This window comes from Agelaius tricolor, unplaced genomic scaffold (genome assembly GCF_023055355.1).
Source record: "Agelaius tricolor isolate 1412-34295 unplaced genomic scaffold, bAgeTri1.0.p SCAF_8, whole genome shotgun sequence".
Taxonomy (NCBI): domain Eukaryota; kingdom Metazoa; phylum Chordata; class Aves; order Passeriformes; family Icteridae; genus Agelaius; species Agelaius tricolor.
Genome location: NW_027269268.1, coordinates 31,606,083 through 31,627,470, shown reverse-complemented (window position 1 = coordinate 31,627,470; position 21,388 = coordinate 31,606,083). Strand labels below are relative to the sequence as shown.

General features: G+C 40.1%; 1 protein-coding gene across 1 annotated transcript in view; it reads left to right on the top strand.

The window, feature by feature from the left end:
- DCTD (dCMP deaminase) overlaps positions 1-21,388 on the top strand; it is a 214,487-nt gene that overhangs the window by 8,746 nt on the left and 184,353 nt on the right. Inside the window, exon 2 of the mRNA XM_071432163.1 lies at positions 10,279-10,371. The gene's annotated coding sequence lies outside the window, so the exon portion shown is untranslated. The remainder of the gene's footprint in view (positions 1-10,278; positions 10,372-21,388) is intronic.

Here is a 21,388-nt window from a genome sequence, read left to right as displayed (position 1 = left end):
TGAGTTGCCAAGTGGACTAAGGACTAGCCCACGTTGAGCTGCTCATATACCAGTTAAGGGTGGGAGCTGAGGAGGCTTAGATTCCACAGGATGGTGATAGGAACATTTCATACACTCAGAGGGATCTCGAGAAGTCATATTCTGGTGTTGCTGGGTTAATGACAGCCAAACTACAGAGACAGGACTCCACACCTCAGGGCTTTGTGAGTGCTTCCAGTCACCCAATGTGCATAAGATTATATGGACTCCCATGTGAGTCCTGGGCTCCTACAGAAGAATTGTTCTAGGGAGTGTTGGAGACTCAGCACATTATCCGGTCCTAGAGTGGCTAAAGGACTGATCAAAAGAACTTACTCTTGCCCAGTTTTAGAGGACAAATTAACTGAGAACCATTTCACCTCTTTGCCTGCTGACTATACGTGTGGACACAAATATTGGTGACATCTGGAGAAAAATCAGGAGCAGTTTTGCACGCATGTAGAATGGCTCACAACAGTTTTTGGTTGTAGTGAGGAACTTCTCTAGTCTGATACCTTTCTGGAGCCCTATGCTTTAATTTTGGGTTAATTTTCTCTGGTGTTACTGCTGCATCAATGTATTGTTGCTGGTACAAAGAGGACTTAAAATGAGCCTTTCATCTTCCCTACCTGCTTTTTTCCAGTCATATTCTTTCTACTTTATTAATGTGTGCTTGAATCACACTGGAAACAGGATAAATCCTACTCCTGGAGTATGGGATGGTGTGCACAGACAAGCATAGGTGTATACCTGTAGTGCTCTATGAGCCTAAGAGATATATTGTGTCTCAGGTTGATAAGTATGTGTATTAGAAAAGAGAGAAAAACACTGCTGTTAATTTTGAAAAACAAAACAAGTACGATTTTCATTCTCACCAGGAAAGGCAATTTTGAAGTTAAACACTTCACTGATGGTGTTAATGCTGTGCATTTAATTTTCAACATTGGAAGAAAAGAGATGGTTTTGTTCCCACTAGGGGAGGAACTTCTAAATGCCATGTCGATAGTAGTGTTGTTACGAGTCATTTGGGGTTTGATAATAGCTGCTTTTGGCAAGATACAACAAAAATCTCAAGGTGAATCATACCAGTGTCTATAAATCACAGTATTGCACCTGCACTTCTTGTATAATAAGTTTATTTGTGCCTTTATAAACCAGTGAATTATTGTTTCTTCAAAGTCAAGTCCCACTGAAACAGAGGGCAGTATCTCCCATTGAGTTCAATTATGTTCTGTGCAGTTAAGTTTAATATATAGTGACATTCCCTACTCAACTTAATATGAGAACTGTGCCCTTAACATCATGCAATGCAAAGGGAGCTCAGAGTTATTGCCACAGAAAGCCAGTAACAGTGGAATCCTACTGGCCTGACGCAGTAAATCCCCTGAACACCATCTTTGGTTGGTCTCTGCTATAAGTAATAAGTAAACTACTGGAGAGCTCTGGTTTAAGCTCATTAGAAAAGCAGCTTGAAGAAGGATGGGGAAGAGACGTTTTGCTGTTTCCTGATATCATGTTATGTATTCTGCTAGAGGAGATCATTGAAGTTCTCCTACCCAGGCAAGGGACAGCACTTCCACAGAGATATGTGTCTGTATATGCCAAAGTACCCAGTCATTACTGTTCAGTAAACTAATCCTTGGAATAAAAGAAATTATTCGCTAGAAGAGCATTAATTACTATCTAGGCTTGTCAATGGAAACTAGAATAGATCTGGTTTTTTGTTTCACTACAGTTATGCAACTGTTCTTATGCTACCATAAGCAATTCTGGATTACAAAATCATCCACTCTTCTAAGATTGCTCAGCTGAGGAAAATGTATTGAGTAATTACAGAGTATAAAAACTAAGGGTGGAAAGGAAGGTGAATTCATAATAATTTTCCTTTACACTTACATGCTCTTATTATTAACTTAAACACTATTTTGCATTTAGTAATACATTATACTTTACATATATAACTGCCTACAATAGGGTTGTCAGTTGTTGTTCTTTAAGTTTGTTAAACTTTAACTACAGCTAAAGGTAGCATATCAATTGCTAAATTTTTCTTGCTAAACTATGCCTTAGGTAACATGCCACTTGCTAAAAGTCCACTGCTTGGCATGAGATGTTCCATATTGAGGATAGAAGTTTAGGATGACTTTACTACTACCAAATATGATCTAAGAAAAAAAGGCTTTTTCTAGTGTAAATTATTCTGGAGAGCTTATATTTGAGGTTCTTAAATGCCTTTATACTCTAGAGCAAACTTGGAATTTGTCAGAAGAAAACTGAATTGGGGTGTCTGGTCCTTTGACTACATGGAGCATAATCTATGAGCCTTGAAGAAATTAATTTTCCATGTTCCTGAATTAGGATGTGTCCCTGCCATCCTTACTACTATTGCAGTCATCTGTTCCCCTCTTGTGGGCCCAAAAGAGACCTCTGTTTGCCACTATGGGCTGGGGTGGGTCTGTGGACTGAGTGAGACTATGGAAATCATCCCCCATGCTCCCCAAAAGCTGCTGTTTTCTCTTTTTCATGGGTTTTTGAGTGTGTCTTATTGGAATGGTGAGGGAACAAGGACCTGACTGAAGGGAAGGAAACAGTAAGTATGGAGGCAAGACTGAAACTGTTGGAAGTGGAATACCTTAACATGAGAGCAATAGGTATAGGACACTGGGATTAGGTGAGGAAGGAAATGAAGTCCTCAAGGAGAAACGTAGGAGAATGAGTTCAAGGCAATGGAACAAGTACATATCGACAAGGAATCTATATGAGACAATAGACGTGGAGGCCAGTGAGGAAACCAGAAGAATGAGAGCACATTGGTAGAGCAGACAAAATCAAACAGAATCAAATCTTGACTCTGAGAAAAGGGACAAGCTATGATGGGAAGGGGAGCATTGACAGAGGAACCACTGGGATTTGAACAGAGACTTAGAGAAAGGAAAGTTAAAACTCACAAGCACAGAGACATTAGCATTTCAATGACTTTTTTTCTTCCATTTCCAATAGTTATATGCTAGGGTAAGTAAAACCAAGAAAATATTCTGACTTTTTAATTTAGAAAAAGATATTTTCTTGTCTTTTCTGTGTCCTATAAAGGAACAAAAGAGGTAGAACTACATTAGGTTGCAGAAACCCATCTTAAAAGCCACCTTTAAAGAGTTTCTAGGTAGGAAGCCTTAGGCCTTTGGCAGGCAGCTGTAACCTGGAGTTGGAAAAATCAAGAAAATGGCCTTAGGAATGTTAATGCAAATATTGGCATGAGTTCATTGTAATTCAAGAGGATTCAGGAAAGTACTAAAAGGGCAAGGAGGTTTTATATAAAAGAGAATCTATTGTGAGGCTGCAACATACCTACATTTTATTTGTGTGTGTGCATATATATGTATACAGCAGGTATGTATGTCTGCATACACACGCATATGTAATACAATATAGATGTGTGTGAATATATGTTAAAAATCCTGTATTACTGATAATGTGAGTGCCTGTAAATCCAGATATCCCTGATCTTTCAGTTAAGATATTCATACCTCAGAGGAGAAGCAAAATTACAAATAATGTTTTGGTGGCTTGAGTTGCGGATAGGAGCATTACACAAACAGATGCTGTTAAATCATTATACCATGCTGTACCAGTATGACTTTTGTATGTCCTACATATTTTTCAGACACAAATAACTATTTTAGAAATTATATAAGGAGCTTTCCTGAGAATACAGGCAACAATGTCAGATCTAATTTGAATTATAGCTATTGGAAATCATGGTTCTGTTTTTCATTACTGTTATACCAATATCCCTGACAACCTGCAATTTACCTGGTATGAACAGCAGCTCCTGAAAATGTAGGGTTGTTTTGTGTGCTCTGTGCTGTTGTATTTTTGTATATCCTCCCTGTGCATGAGTGATATTTCACATTAATTCCACTGGATGGCACTGAAGGAGACAAGATTGCCTGGAAATATCTCTAGAAGTCGGTTATAATTCCAAAAATTGAGAGTGGCTTACTTTTTCATTCCATTACTGAAACAGACAAATGTGGACCCATTTTCCATCCTGATGTAATAATTTGTCATCAAAATCAGCTCTTAAACATTCCTAGCTGCAGTTCTACGTTTTTGACAGTAGCAAAATTACAGTGGAGGCAGAGTCAAGGCTTCTGAATCTGAATACCCCTTCTTCCCCAACAAAGGTAAAGGCTGAGAGAAGTGGCTTTGGCCCATTCTGGATTCTTAAGTAAAGATTTACAAAGCATCTGAAAAATTTTGACTCCTCTCCTCCATGGCAATGCTGTTCACTTCTATCCTTATGAGCAAGTGCAAGTATTTTAGTTTTCAAGCTAATTTGAAAAAAACTACTTAGGAAGGCATTCAGGATTAAAAGCTTCCACCTGTTGAGGAAGTGTAGTATATTGTTTCAGAGAACCTCCTGAGCTGAAACTCCATCTGCAGTCCCTACACAAGGACCACTGTTTTTTCCTGGATAAGGAGTTTGCAATTCTGTCTGGAAGGTACACAATTACACTCTGTCAATCAGACCTGTAGGAGTCATGAGAGTCATCTTTGACTTCACTCTTTTTTTGACCTGTTTATCTTGATGTATATGAATTTTATTTCCTTTTCTTCTCCAAAGTATCTTCTTATCTTTGTTCACATCACAGATATGCCTTTTTAGGCTTTTGTTATCTCTCATCCTGCTTATGACAGCTTTTTTTTTTTTTTTTCCCAGGCCTGACCTGACCTGTCAAAAAGGTCCCTTGAAACACTATTCTTGCACTTATCTCCCTGGCCTATTTTTGTGGTTCCTTTTTGTACTTACCTCTTTAGTGTATCTCCATAGATTTCCCTGTCTCTGCAAACCCCGTAGCCCTCTGAGAATGCAGTTTGACAATTTTTTTGGCAGCTATGCTGGCCTAAGACAGTTTTTGCTCCCAGCCATCCGTGCTTGTCTCTTTGATATGCCCGTTGGTTTGCTGGCACAGTTGTTTTGTTCAGCTGTGTGATAAACCAGATTAGGAACCTGATTTGGCTGAAAAATAGCATGGGGGAGGGAGGAGAGGAGCCTTTTACAACCAACTTATTTCTCCAGACAAGGCTATGAGGCAGTTGGGCCTGCAGCAGGGACAAGCAGTGAGAGATGCAGGGCTGCAGAGCAGCCATGGCTTGTGCTGGTTTGTGTAGGGCTGTTGCCAGCTGTTGGGCTGTGACCTGATTCTGATGTCAAGCCAAGCTCATAGCTACCTGCTGCCAGCAGGGTGCTGCTGCAGCTCCTTCCTCAGCCCCCAGCACCCCAGGGTTGGTTCCTGTCCCTTCCCTGGTGCCAACACAGGTGCTTATCCCACCCAAGTGAGCCGGCTGTGGGAGCTAACCCAGCACAGAAGCACTCACTCCTTCTGAGGCCTCTCCTGGTTATTGTTTCAGGAGCCCATGGAGCCCACCCACTCAGCAGCACCTGGGTACTCTGTCAGCTCAGCTTGGGCCTCAATTGCACCACAGCACTTCACAACTTTGTCTTTTCCTGTCTTGCCTGTCCTCTTCTCTCTCAGTCTCCAAATCTACTCCATCTGCTTTTCTCATTGCTGTGTTAATGATGTCCTTTTGGTCACCCTCAACATATGGAATACACTCCCTGGAGCAATTGCTGCATCTTTCAAATCTCTCAAGATTTTCTATTACCATGACACATACTACAAACTGCCAGCAGATAATGCCCAGTTTAGTTGCTTGTAGGAATTTTGGATTTCGTTACTACACTTAATGTGTCCATGTGTTAACTTGAAACAGGCACAGTCTATCAGTTTATTTGATAAGCTAAAAGAGATTAAATAGAATATATATATATTTGGGGCTTTTAAAAATTTTGTTTTAGAGAAAAAATTCCCAAAGCTATGCCCTGAAGGAGATGTACTTCCCTAAGGTCATATATAAATATCAGAGGATTATTTTCTGTTGCTTTCACACCTTGGATCATCATTCATGCTTGTGCAAATGGACATAGCATTGCTACTAAGCAGTTTACAGTAACATCTTACAGAATTGAAAATTAGTGCCCCAGAGACATGATAGCAGAGAGTCAGCACTTACATGGGCAGCTGAGCATAGAGATTTAGGAATTTCTTTTCACCTAGCTGTTTTTACTGTTTGGGTTCTTTTTAGACTCATGTAGAAGCATATCCTAAAAGTATTTCATCCTAGTACCTCAGTGTGCTAAGCATTCTTTTTCCCATTCAGTTTTTATAGAAGAATAGAAAAACAGTAGTGAGCAAAGCAGCATATTGCCTTGGAAGCAATAAAATAAAATTATCTGTGTTTGCTATTTAAAAAAACAAGCAACACAAACATGACAGGGGATACCTCTGCACCATGCAACAGAGCACAGGACTTAGCATATATTCATCAAGTTACTTGTGGAATAGGAGATAGCAGCTGTAGACTTGTGTATGAGTGCTGTTGCACCCAAAGTACTTAACCCTGTGGTAGGTGGTGCTAATTAGGTTGGACATGGTGCTAATTAGGTCAGATACAACATTGTGGTCACATGCAAATACACAGTGCCTGTGAGTCCAGCTCAGACCTGGCTGGAGGATTCTGCACAAACTGCTGCATGAGCCCATATGTGTGCAGCCAGAGAGAGAAATTGTTTGCTCGTGGCTTCTTGTTCATTACCCCTGTAGGGTTTAGCTTCAGTAACAGATGCATTTGCCACATACAGGTGTCAGATGTGGCTTTGTTCCAGGGTTTACCTCCCTCTTGGTAAAAACAGAAGATGCACTTTTAAGTGTGTTTTTCAGGCTCTGAGTTGTTGCTGTGGAATAATGGGTATCCAACACAGCTGCTTCTTAAAACCTGTTTTACTTTTCATTCTGTTTTACTTCCTAATTAAGGCTGTAAGTACTGAGAGGAGCAGGAAAGAAGGGGATAGTAATTTTTTCAGTCACCAGAAGTTTATAGAAATTGTGAATATCTGCTGCAAGGTCATGGAGGCAGAACAGCAGTATGACAAAGAGCAAAGCACATTCTCCTCCAGAACGTTTATCAGGAGGTCTGCCTTCCCCCTTCAGTGAGACAAAGCAATGTTTCAGATTGGAGATACAATCATGACTACAACATAAATTCTCTGTCTATGTAACTACATGGCAAATATATCCCCAAAGAACTGACTGCAGAATTGCTGTCTTTGAATAACTGTTTAATAGATCTATAAACATAGCATTCTTTCAAAATTTGAATATTCAAGTTGATGTTTGTAGGAAGGTTAGTGCTTATTTGTAAGAACAAGATAAGCTGAAGAAGCATTGTTCAAGAGGCAGCGTTCAGAATGACCTGTGGGATAAAGGGTATTACAAGATCTTTCTCCTTTTTTTGTATTTTTTAAAGGATCTCAAGTAGTCGTTCTGGCAACTTCTCTCTGTTGTTTCATTTCCATTTGACAGATAGATGAGACAGAGGTTTGATTAGAATGTCCTGAGCTATCCGTAATAACTAGGAAAGACTAGTGAAAATGTGGGCCCTGTCTGTAAGGAAATGGGATGTGGTTATCCAGTATATGGAGAAAGCTGAGGTGAGCAACAACTTTTTTGCCTCAGTCTTCACTGACAGGTGCTCCAGCCACAGTGCCCAAGTTACAGAGGGCAGAGACAGGGACTCAGAGAAAGAAGATTAGGTTCTGCTCTAGGAGATCAGGTTTTGAGAACCTGAAGGTGCCCAAGTTCATGGGACCAGATGAGATACATCTACAGGTCCTGAGGGAAGTGGCAGAGGAAGTGGCTAAGCCACTGTCCATTGTAATTGAGAAGCTGTGACAGTTTGGTGAAGTTTCCTCTGAATGGAAAAGGGGAAGCGTAGTCCTCATTTTTAAAAATGGGGAAAAGGAAGATGTAGGGGACTAGGGCCCAGTCATCTCACCTTGGTATCTCGCAAGATCACAGAGCAGATCCACCTGGAAACTACTCTATGGCACATGGAAAATAAGGAAATGATTGGTGACAGCCAGCATGACTTCACTAAGGGCAAATCTGACAAATTTGTTGGCCTTCTGCAATGGGGTAACAGCATTGGTGGATAAGAGAAGAGCAACTGACATCATCTACCTGGTCTTGTGCAAAGCATTTGATACTGTCCTGTACAATAGCCCTGTTTGTAAACTGGAGGGATACAGGTTTGATGCATGGGCCAGCTGGCAGATAAGGATATGGCTGGATAGTCTCACTCAAAAAGAGTTGTGGTTAATGCCCAATGTCCAGATGGAGGGGTGCTCCTCAGAGGTCTGTATTGGGACAGGCACTGTTTAACACCTTGGCAAGGTGACATAGAGAGGGATGTTGGGGGCACCCTTAGCAAGTTTGCTGACAGCACCAAACTCTGTGGTGCAGTTTACACACTGCAGGGAAGGGATGCGCTGGGGGACCTGGACAGGCTCGAGACCTGGGACTCTGCAAACCTCACGGAGTTCAACAAAGCCAAGTGCAACGCTGTGTGTGTGTGGGGGGGGGGCAATCCCAGGCATGAATACAGGCTGGGCAGGGAAGGGATTGAGAGCAGCCCTGAGGAGAAGGACTTGGGGGCATGGGTGGATGAGAAGATTGACTCTTCTGTATGAGAATGTAAGAGAATAGTGCAGAAGGTAGTCTCACCCCTGAGGAGTTGCAGCTGTACTAATCACCAAAGATTAGGAACAGGCCTGCCCTTAATAGGCCACAGCTGTGTCCAATAAGAAGATGAGTGCTACAAAAGATTGGGTTAGCTGGGTGAGGAGAGATGGAGTTTGTTGGCTGTGCTGTTAAGAATATGGAGTTAGTGCTGTGAGGAGATGCCCATGAGAAATTACTGAAAAGGCATGGGAGCTTTTGCAATATGGTGACAACAAAAAGCAGTATGGCTGGCAGAGTGAGAGAGGGGATTCTGCCTCTACTCTGCTCTCAGGAGACACCATTGGAATGCTACATCAGGCTCTGGGGTCCCCTACATAAGAAGGATGTGGACCTGTTGGAGTGAGTCTAGAGGAGAGCAGGATGATCAGGAGGCTGAAGCACCTCTCCTATGAGGAAAGACTGAGGGAGTTGGGGTTGTTTAGCCTAGAGAACAGAAGGCTCTGGGGAGTCCTGATTATTGCCTTTGAACACAGAGGGGGGCTGCAAGAAAGCTGGAGAGAGACTTTTCACAAGGGCATGTAGTGATAGGGTAAGGGGGAATGGCTTTGAACTTAAAGGGGTTAGGTTTAGATTGGGTATTAGGAAAAAGTTCCTCATTGTAAGGGTGGTGAGGCACTGGAAAAGGTTGCTTGGAGCAGTTGTGGTTGCCCCATCCATGGAAGTGTTCAGGATCAGGTTGGATGAGGCTCTGAGAAATCTTAGTCTAGTGAAAGGCATCTCTGTGCATGGCATGAGGGCTGGAACTGGCTGACCTTCAAGGTTCCTTCCAACCCAAACAGTGCTATAGTCTATGATAATTGACCTGTGGCAAGTCAGCAAGCAACTATGTTCCATAATATACTTGGACACCATGGATTAAGATATGACACCTGTGAAATTATGGAAATTATGAGAATTCATAGCTTTTTGATATTGGTATGGTTGCTCCTGGCACTTTTTAAGTTGTTTAATGTCACAGAGAGTGATGCAGTTCCCTGAAGATTTGAGCAATCGTTGTAAACTTCATAATGTCATCAACCAATTTTTTCTTATTCAAGGTATGGCAGTGATAGTGACCACTTCATAACACGAACATAGATTTTAAAAAATAATATTGCTTAGAAAAAGGCACACACAGAGTAAGTTATCAAAAGTTGGGTATTTTAAATTTTCTGAAATTCTTTTTGATGTTATCTTCAATTAGTTGTTTTTTTTTTCACTGTGCCTGCCAGAAAAATATATGCATGCACAGCTAGATATCTCTGACTTTTAAAGTCATGGCACTTGGCAAAATGCTTTTAAAGAGAGAAACACAAAAGCCAACATTATCCATGAAAACTACGTAAATATTTATAAGCAGTATATGTTTGATTTCTGTTCTTTTCAAAAATTATTTATTTTAAAAATCCATCTGCTGCTACCAGATGATAAATATTTAAATCAAATTTGTGCCTGGGATACAAGGGCACTATTTCTTCCCAAAGGGACATAATAAATTTGATACTGTAGGCCCAGCCTCAGTTCCCCAGCTCAAACAGCATAGCAGGCACTTTGTTGGGGTACATTTATAGACTTGCATGAAAAAGCTTCCTGTCTGGTAGGCTGTAAACAAGTGATCATTTTGCCTAATCTCTTTCAGGAGATTTCCTAGAGGCTGGACTGGAATATGTCTCCAGGGAAAATACCTCATTTTGCCTGAAATACTCCAAGCAGTGGTGACTTACCACCTCAGGTAAGTTGTTCCAATGTCTAGTTACCCCCACTGCTAAGAAATCACATAATTTCAATCCTGAATTTGTCTGACTCCAGTTTCCATTCATTATATCTTTTTATGTTTCTGTCTGCAAGACTGAACAGCTCATCCTACAATCAAGTACCTTTTCTCTGTGTGTGTATTATCTGGGTGCAGTGATCCAGTCACCACTCATCTCTGACAGATTTAATAGATGTCTTAAACCTTATACCTTAGGTGTTATTTTTCAACCTCTGGATCATTTTTTCTGCCCTCTGAATTTTTTTTCTAGTGCTTATATATCCATCTTTAATCATGGGCACTGCTTTTTCTGATGCTGTGTGTAGGGCAAGGTCATATCCTAATAGTTACTCCCTTTTTCATACAGAGGAAAATCAGTTATTATGTATTACAGCTGACATTTGCTGACACATTGCATGTGTCAATAGATTGGTTGATAAGGTGCCTGGAGCTGTGGAGGTCTGACACTTGCATTCTCAATGTGTGCTTGTACAGGTGTATGACTTTTAATTCCTGTGATAGAGAATTATAAAATCACAAAAATGTTTGGGAAGGATCTGTGCAAATCATCTAATCCAGCTCTGTGCTTGATGCAGGCTGTTGCCAACATTCACTTAGGAATGGACCTCCTTGGTAAATCTGAAAATTTTGTCCACAGCTCCTCCAACTCCTTATCTACGACGCCTTTTTCTTATTGCACTATCAGACAGGCAAATCTTATTCAGCTCTAACATGAACTCAATCAGGGAACACCACCATCAGGAAGAAAAAAAACCTTTTACTTCTTCAGATTTCTTGAGTTTAATTAGGCATTGATCCTGTCTGACATAGGCTATATGACTGTGGATGCTGGGACACAAATGGCAAAAGGGTAGTTAGGAGCATTTAAGGGGAAGTGCTTATGTAACACAGCTTTCTAATGTAACACAATGCTTGCAGTTTGCTAGTCTAAAAAAAAGTGAGATCATTCTGATTCTCCCCGTCCTCCTTGGCCATGCATTTCCACTTTTTCTGGTGGCCATGGCAAGCTGAACTAGAAGAAAATAAACATCACCATAAAAAGTAAGTAATTACTGAATGGTTTATTGAATAGCAGTGCCAGTTGGGACAGACTTGTATGGAGCTGCTCTTTTCAGTGGCAGCTAACCATTTGGTTGGCTTTGCTGCAATGAGAGATTTCATCTCTGAAGTATGGTTCCATAGCAGTTCATCCTTATCTAAGTCAGAGCTATTGTGGTCTGTCCTGGTATTTTTGCAGCTGAGCAGGAGGCTGGTCCAGGGAGCTTTGCAGCCAAGAACTAAGCTTGAACTAAACCCCAAAAAATCCTGCTGTTTCTCCACTGATTTCAGGGAGTTGATGTATCTGAAAATGAATCGCTCTTTTATACAGCGAGTTTTAAACTTGTGACCTGACATGATGCTAGTGTGCTGGTACATGTGGTGGGAAGGGAGAAAGGCTGGATTGGGAATCTCTGTCCTCAGACATGGACAATGTCCACGATTTCCTTTTTTTGTTTCCTGAAGTGTATTATTGATGTGAATTTTTGTGTTCACAGTAGGTCTTAAGATTATTGTAAAATGATGAAAGAGACCTGTCTTGCATGTAAACATTCAGGGTCAATATTCTGTGGATCATTCTGGACTTGGTGATTATTGAATGACAGCTTATGTTTGCAGGGTCTGACTCAGTGACTGAGATGGTCTCTTCCAATCTTACATTTTTAGCTGTACCTATGCTAAGAGTACCCTAGTGTTAAAACTGTTAAGAACTCATTTTTCTTAATTTGACATTAGTTAGCCACTTTCTAATTTGTTGCATTTGGTACTATTCCATCCTTCACTGCTGTATTAGTTTAACAGCAGAGTGAGAGAGAAAGAAAGAGAGCATTTTTGCTCTTAGTTGTGCTAAAGATTTTCCCCAAATGCAGCCATTAGAGACCAGCTGCAGACAAAATAGCACAGGCAGTTGATTTTTCAGCAATGTTAGATTTTGAGCTCCTGTCTGCAGTAATTAATTAGCTCCATTGCTGAGCCGGCTCCCTGCGGGACTGCGCGATCATTAGTGCCAAAGCCAGGAAGGGAGCATGAACTCCCAAACCCCTGAGAAACTACTGCAGCAACTCTTGTCATCTATAGAGCATTTCAAGAACATTTCAAGTGACACTGGTAGAAAAGATTCCCTTTCTCATCTGTATGAAGGCCTTGCTCAGATTCAGTTAGACTGCTGGCTGGGACCAGGCAAATCTACTTCCTGAGCAAGATTTTGTCAAAGGCTCTCCAAAACCCAAAGGGTTGCTCTCAGCTAATTCATCTTAATTTTGCTGATATGTAGAGAGAATTATAGAAGACTTGAGAGACATCAGGGTACAAATCAATGGTGATGTACAGTACTGGGGCTGTTGTGCAAAAAGCTAGCCCAGAACCAAGTATCTGTCAGCTAAAAGTCAAACTTGGACACAGCAGAGACACAGATGAATCCAAACATGCCAAGATGAAAGTGCTGGCATGAAGTTACACAACTTCCTTCAGGTGCAGAAAACCAGCGGACACTGAGATTATTTACAAATCACTTTTATGAATTACTTTTTGTAGGCTTGGGATGCAGTGTAATATAGTTTAATCTCTTCTCTCATTCCCCATGCTTGTTTCAGAAGAGAACAAGAAATTTAATCCAAACAAAGGATTAAGAAATTTCAATAACTGGACTATTGCCATTATTGAAACAATGGACCAGCTCTTTAAATGCTTGTTCTTGATTGAAGTCAATGACTACATCAGAGGGAGCAGAACTGGAATGCAGAAAAGAGGAAATGAAAAGTCTAGAAGTGATACACAATTATTTTACCTATTATGCACTTCTAGCAATGCATTGCGTAAACAAAGCAGCTCTGAGAAAGGATCTCTCCTCACTGGAGAATAAAGTTAGGGAAAACTTTTGAGAGATGGACAGAGGAAAGAGAAATGAGATTTAATATAGATAAATGTAAGCTAATACACCTGGGAAGAAATAATAATCATCCTGTATACAAAATCAGGAGCTGCTCTTTAGAAAACAGTAATAGAGAGGAAGGCCTGGGAGCAGTGGTTTATAATTAATTATTGCAGACAGGAACTCAATTCCTAGCACTGGGGCAAAACCCAAATACATTCCTTTTCTGGGCCAGCACCAGAGGTTTGTTTCTACAGTGAGTGCACAGAGATCAGGGAGCTGGCAACAACACAAGCAAAATATTAAACTTATGGCTATGCTGTTATTAATTCCATTTATAAGCTACAGACTTGACTGCTGATACCCAAGCTTGTGGTTTTCTATTTGCTGAATACAGTAAAACAATAAAACATGTCTAAGATAAAAACTGCTGATGAGTTTGTAGAAGGGTACCTTTTTTTTTTCTTGTCCTCATATTTAAATGCAGAACTGTGGCTTAAAGATTGAGATTTAGCCTAGACAAGATGGTGGAAGCAAACCCCCTTTCCTAAAGAAACACATTACATTTGAAAACAGTATAGAGAGAATTAAAACAATGTAACAATGCCATTACTCAGTGAAAAGGAATCTGTTGGCAAGAAGTGAAGGCCAAATGTAGAGCTATGCTATTATTTAGGTGAGAAATGTTGGTCAGTAAATGCATTTTAGCAGGTAGAAAAGAAAGATATTACAAGTAAGTGTGTTCCACCAAAACCAGATGAACATTGCTATGCTGAGAAGACAATGTCATGTGAAAGCCTGCCAGACAACCCAGACAGGGTGCCATGAAGAGCTGTCTGATTGCAAGACCTGATGTCTGTGTATTTAGAAGTTCACAACTTGAGGATCACAATGAAACACAAATTGATTCTAGTCCTAGAAAAGCAATGGAGGAAAACCCTAACAAGATATAGTATGTGGAATATTAAAGATTTACAGGATTATTTCCTCTTACTGGTGCTGTGAGCTAGTATCACAGGGTAATGCTGTCTTTGATTCCTTACAGGCCATGCTAGAAAGATGGCACCTCTCTCCACTATAAGGCAGCCTTGGAGTGGTATAATTTCTTCCCAGGCTGGATACAGCTTGGACTGACACCACCAGGCTGTATGCAAGCACAGAAAGAGGAATTCATTATCCCACAGACAACTTTTCCTCCTCCTGGGAAAATAATGGTGGATCATTTCTTAGAGCCCTATATGTCAAAAAGCTTTTTTTTTTTTTTAATAAGTGTAAAACCAGGAAACTATTTTTTTAAATATGAAAAAGAAAAAGTCCCAAAATATAAATGCTCTCAAAACTGACTTTTCATCTTTTATCTGAGAAGGCAGATAAAGCTACATAATTAGTCAGGGAAGGATCATTCCCTTTCTCCCCACAGTCTCCAGAGGATAAACTCCAGATAAGCCTTTTGGAGACTGCAGAGCTTGAACTGTAGAGGGTTTTAGTCTGTGAAAGACGTTTGGAGCACACAATAATTAGCAGCTCACAGCTGAATTTTGCTAGCTGTCATAGTATTTGTTGCTATCACTGCATGAAAGTACTCCTGTAAGTCTCCTGAGTCTTCCTAAATGTGTGCTGTAGTCTGATTTGTCCACATGGAACTTTTTAATAGAATATTTGGTCAGAGTACAACACTTAAAGGCTTACAGCAAATCCCTTTTCCATGGCACAACACCACCTGGACAGAATGAGAAAATAAAAGTTCTTTCTTGGACAAAGCAGGAACTCCTTTACTCTTTATACTATATCCAGGCCCTTACAATCCAGGGGGATTCAGTATGCTGGGAGAATCAATGGGTAGCCTGCTAATCCAAATCCACATCTTCTTTGTATCCCCAAATCAGTGCTCAAGAGTTCTGACAGAAGACAGGCCCTTTCTTAAGACTTGCCCTTCATCTCTGCTTGCTCACAGTTTTTAAGTCCCAGTGGGAAAACTGTAGAGACTCTGGGAACAAACCAGAAAATATATTGTAATTCCTTTTAACTCAATTGAGATTCACCTCTGTTTTAAGAAAGCAAACACCAACAACTGTCTGGGTTACCTTGAATCCAGTTGTGCTTAAGTGTTTCAGGACACTGTATTTGAGATAGTCTTTATTACTGCTGCTTTCCAGACTGCAGTCTCATTTGTATAAATTTCTTACCAGTATTTCTGACTTTAATTACAGTTCACTTAATGGTAGATGCACTTGTGCTGTTTCTTTTCACATCCAAAACAGCTGTTCAAGTTGTTAATCTGTGGGCTGTGCTTTGTTTTCAACAGTTGATGTCTGTCCTGTTACTGCTTTTTATCTTTTTCAGGTATGCTTGGCTTACCTTCTCTTCTCAGCTCCCATGGTCTCTCCCCACCTCCCTCCACAGAAAGCCAGCTGCCAGGAGCTATATGCATAACATATATGCACTTAACAACACTTTCTTTGTCTTTCTGTCCAATTGCAAAGGTCATTTTCTCAGCTCCTGAGAGAATGTCACTCCTTTTTTTTTGGACAGTGCCATTGGCTCCCTTTCTTCACTGCATGAAATACAAATTACTTCTTTTTACTTTTCAAGCCATGTCTAATCTACATCACCAAGAAGTATCCCTCATTGCCATTATACAAATGATACCAGTATTTTAAGGCAGTCTTGTACATTCACTTTCATGATTTCACCCATGTTGCTGATTATGCATAGCACAAAATCTATGTAATAGCCCTAAACTCTTCTTTCTCTTCTTTTTCAAGCATCAAGTCTCTGCCTTGAGCTTTGTCAGAGTCTGAGCATAGCTGCATAATTCTTTTGCTGGAGATGCTTTTTCATAGGAACCAATTACAACCTCTTCCTGCTCATCTTCTCTCTATGAGGCACTTCAAAGGCAAAACAGTTTGTTGTTTTTATGTCTGTACAGTGCAAGCTGCAGTGAGGATGGGTTTAGGTGTAATTTTAAGAGTAGTATTAACAATAAAAATACAGTAAACCAAATTACTTGTCTTGTTTCTAAGTCTGTAAGATACTTCGAGGAAGTAGTTCCAACATAGGCTGTTTAATTTGCCATACCAAAGTTGCTTAAGTCTGTGGATTCCAGGCATAAATTTGCTGCAGGGACTAAGAGAGAGAGAGAGGGACTGGAACTGTGCCTTTTCTGACAGATGACTGTTACTGGCTTAGTAGAATTACCAGAATGCACCCTGAGGGGCTGTAGTCAGTCTGTTTGATTCACTCAGTGAGAACCACGCTCAGCGTGGAGCAATGGGGGCATGGGGTTGTGTTTTACAGGTCCCTTACCAGGATCATAGCTAAATTCACCCACAGTGCTGACTGGACAAACATCTGGCCGCATTCCTTTTAGCATGGAACTAGGAGTCGCTCTGCACAATTCTGTTTTATGGAGAGCTAATATAAAATGGCATTTCCCCCCCTGTTTCTGTTCCTTTTGGAAATTCTGTTTTTTTATCATCTCATGTGTAGGTAGAGTAAAATAAAGAATATAGAGTAAAGAATATTCTATTATAAGTTATACTTGTCAAAAACCAATTAAAAGGGTTAAGACAGGAGCAGAAATTAGAGTAATAGTCAGGGTATGCAATTTAAGATTCTTAGAGACTTAAAATATCACTGAGAAGTGGGCAAAAAGCTAGAGAAATGAGATCTACATGCTTTCAATATTTAGCAGCTAGAAGATCGCATTTTCATTCATGACCACAAAGTGTCTGTTTTATTTGAGAAAAATGAATCTTGTCAAATAGCTTTCATATCGTTCTTTGGCAGGATTACAAGTACATTTGATAAAGATGACTCTATTGACATAATACACTAGTTTATGTAGGGCATTTGTTTTATTCTGTGTGGCAGCCTACATTAAAGAGATGTATGGGAAGCAAAAAATTTTAAAAGTGTTTTTCTATATGGTTGGTTGCCATGTCACAGCTCCCTGCAATATGCCTGGCTCCTTTCTGTGTTTTTACTTTATTGCCTTATAATGCCTCTAGTTTAAAAATGCCCAGTCTTTGCATAATGTCTAGCATCTTGAAGTATTCAGAATACCAAACAATGGGCACAGGAACCAAACCAGTTTGTCAAAGATCTGTCCTTTTCTAGTTACACCTCAAAACTCTAAGATAGTCACGTCTTCTGTATTTTATGAAATAAGTATTATCAGGTTCCTAATTGAATGAATCAGTGATGCAACCATGCAATAAAGCTCATGAACTGCTGAGCCCAGTGCAGGGCATGGCTCCATCCAGTGCAGACTGGATAAATATACCTTTAAAAATAGCCAGCTATCATTTTCATGCTGTTGGACTAATCACAAGAGAATCTGTGGACTGAATAGAGAAAGGGTGAAAACTACTCTCAAAGCCCCCAGTCAGAGTGAGCCCTCAGCAGTGTGAACACATCTGCCAGATGAGAAGAGAGAGCTTCAGTTCCTCTGTGGTCTTGATGAGTCCCTAATGTCATTCATTGATACTAAGTTATACAAAGTTTAATCTCAGTGATGTCAGTACGCTTCTCGGCGCAATTCTCAGCAGATGTCTTAGTAATTTCTCCATGCAGGCAATGAAAGGTGAAACCATTTTTTTTCTAGCACTCAGGAATAAATAACACTGATAATAAAATGTCTCTTTACTTGTCTAGTAGTCTGGCTAATTAAGGTGATGGGCCATGAACTTTCAGAGTATTTATACTTTTAAAAAGTGGAGTATACACCCAATAATCACCTATAGATAGCTGACTCTGGTATTCAGGAAGACCTGATTCCCAAGCTGCAAAGCCTGTTATTCATCTGGGTATTAAGTGTTGATTCTACCAGGTACATGGTGAAAAGGTCTTTGACTTAAGTAATTCAAGTGACATACACACTCTATGAGTAAATCACATAGACAAAATCTCTGACTACAGGTGAGGAAGGCTCTCTCCTTTATCTGAAAAAGTCTCAAAGACTACACGTTGTCTTTTTAGTCATGAATGTGTAAAGAGCTGAGGCCCTGAATATTTGGTTGGTGAGTGTAGGAAACAAGCCAGTACAGAAATTACTTTTTGTAAGATCTGGTAATTTGATAGCAGTCAAAACATTTCATTCTCTTCAAAAGTATATTTTGATTGAGACAATACTGTAAGAATAGATATTGTGTATTTAATTTTATTAAACTTAAAAATGGTGCTATTTGCTATGAGAGAGATAAAATTAAATACACTTTTTAGTGGCTTGTAATCATCTGATATCTCCTAAAGTAACAAAGTGCAACCTGAATTGTGTTAAAGAAAGTTTCTTGGGATTGTGAGTATGTCTGTAACAAGTGACTAGTGTTACCAACAGAGCTTTTAAGTGAAGGCTTTACTGTTATAGGCTTGTCTGACTTGGATAACAAACTCTTTTAGTATTTCAGCCCATAAATCCTGAACAGAAAGATACTATTCTCTTGTGTCTCTGACAAACTAAAAGAGAATCTTTGTTTGCAGAGCTCCCCAGAGTTAACACAGTACTAGTTAATGATTTCACCATGGTAATTACTTTCTAGGGTCTGTCAGTCAGGCAGTTTTAATGTATGCAGAATGGGTTGCGTCAATTTTGTGCAAAATTATTGTTTTACCTGGTTTCATGCTACTTGTCTGTTAACCTGCCCATAACAAGTTCTGAATATATGGACCAATTTATCATAGAATCCTAGAATGGTTTGGGTTGCAAGGGACCTTAAATATCATGTAGTTCCAACCCCCCTGCCATAGGCAGTGACACCTTCCACTGGACCAGGTTGCTCGAACCTCATCCAATTTGACCTTGAACACTTCCAGGAATGAGGCATCTACAGTTGCTCAGGGCAACCTGTTCCAGGGTATCACCACCCTCACTGTAAAGATTTTTTTCCTAATATCTAATCTAAACCTACTCTCTCTCAGTTTAAAGCCATTCCCCCTTGTCCTATCATTACATGTCTGTATAGAAGGTCTGTGGCTTTCCTGTAGACCCCCTTCAGGTATTGGAAGGGTACAAGTAGGTGTCCCCAGAGCCTTCTTTTCTCCAAAAAGGCTGAGCAATCTCAATTCTCTCAGCCTTTCCTTTCCAGATGTGTTCCATTCCTGTGATCATCTTGGCATCTGTCTTCTGGACTCACTCCAACAGGTTTATGTCCTTCCTATGCTGGGGACCCCAGGGCTGGATGCAGCATTCCAGATGGAGTCTTGGCATCTCACCAGAGCAAAGGAGAGGGTCAGAATCACCTCCCTTGCTCTGCTGGCCATGCTGCTTTTAGTGCAGCCCAAGACATGTTTGGCTTTCTGGGCTACGAGAATACATTGCCAGCTCATATCCACCTTCTTATCCACCAACATCCCCAAGTCCTTCTTGGCAGGGCTGCTCTTGATCCCTTCGTCCTCCAGCCTGTTTTGATATCAGGGATTGCCCCAACCAAGTGCAGCACCCTGCACTTGGTCTTGTAAACATTATGAGGTTCCCGTGGCCCAGCTTCTGGAGCTTGTCCAGGTCCCTCTGGAAAGGGCTCAGCTATTGCCATTTTCCTTAGATACACTAGGTCACCAGCTGGTATATTTCTGAGTTGTGTAACTCAGAAATGACACATCATGTGCTGTGTCTTGCCATGCTCAAAGGTAGGGGACATGGTGGACTAAAATGGACATGAAATGATAGCTGTCTATTTTTAAAATAGTGCTTTTATCCTCTGTGCACTTGATTTGGTCTAGTCCTAAATTAGCAGTTCATGAGATTTATACCATGGTTGCATCACTGGTTCCTATGTGCTTTATTCAAACAATATAATCTAATAATACTTCTTTTATAAAGTAAGGATAAAGCAGGTCTAATCTTGCAGTTTTGAGGTGTAATTACAAAGGGACAGATCCTTGATTAAATTCTGTGGTTCCTATACCTGTTGTTTATGTATTCTGAGTACCATGAGACATTAGAATTCACGCAAATATTGGTCTTTTTTAAAATATGAGTTCGTTGAGTATGCTTGCCAATGTTTGTAAAGGACTCTGGCACTCAGTTGGAGTGCTGACATTGGTTTCAATTAGAGTGTGATGAGTCCCTTTGTCGTTGAAATCATCACGTTTAAAGGTATAAATAGGCAAAGCAACTGGCTAATAAAATTTGAAGTGAAAAAAATCAGTTTTAATATGTTTGTATGTAGCTCCTAATAGGAGCTAGGTCGTGACTTTTTTCAGCACAACAGTTGGAGTCACAGCTTGGAGAAACTTGAGAACATCTGTTATTTCTGTTGAAAAATACAAGTACATTGAGTAACTCACACCTTTGAAATTCCTTTGTGGGGGTTGAAGACAACTCCTCCCCAACACAAAGCTGATTTGCTCAGGATTTGGAAAATATTTGACTAGTTCATCCTTTAGGTCTCTCATAATTCAGACACAAATGTTCTTTGGAGGGAAGCTTTGAAAAGGTTTTTCCTGTGAGGTTTGTTGATTCCAGAAGGAAGGGCTAAAATGACTTACACATTTGCAATACATAGAAGTTCATTTTACATGTAGGCTTCTTTAGTTTGTAAAATACATGAAGTTGCTGTCTTAAAGAAAACAAAACAGAAGTAATCTAGTTACAATTGATCTATGATCCAGCACCTAATTTCTTTTGTACATGCTATATATTTTGTAATAGATTTTTGGAAATCTGTTTGCATCTGTAGCAAGTCCTAGGGACAAGGAAAAAATCAGTGGCAGCTGAAAGCATTTCTTATCATCAACATATCTATCAGTTATACTTACATGTTACATGTAAGGCATATACATCACAACACATCATACACATCACAACACATCATTGAAAAAATTTTATTTATTTTTTAAACCCTATGAAGATGTATGCTCTTTGCCAGCATACACCAAGGACTTAATGGTTTACTCACATATTCTATTGACCCTTTAACTAGCATCAGCAAAGAGGCTTGTTTTATGGGCTCATGAAAAGGGTCTGAGTGGCAGCCATTTGAGAATTAAGATTCCTGGACAGGCTGGTGTTCCCAAAATGCCAAGGAGAGAATATTACTTTTCACTGCAGACATACGAGGCTGTCTA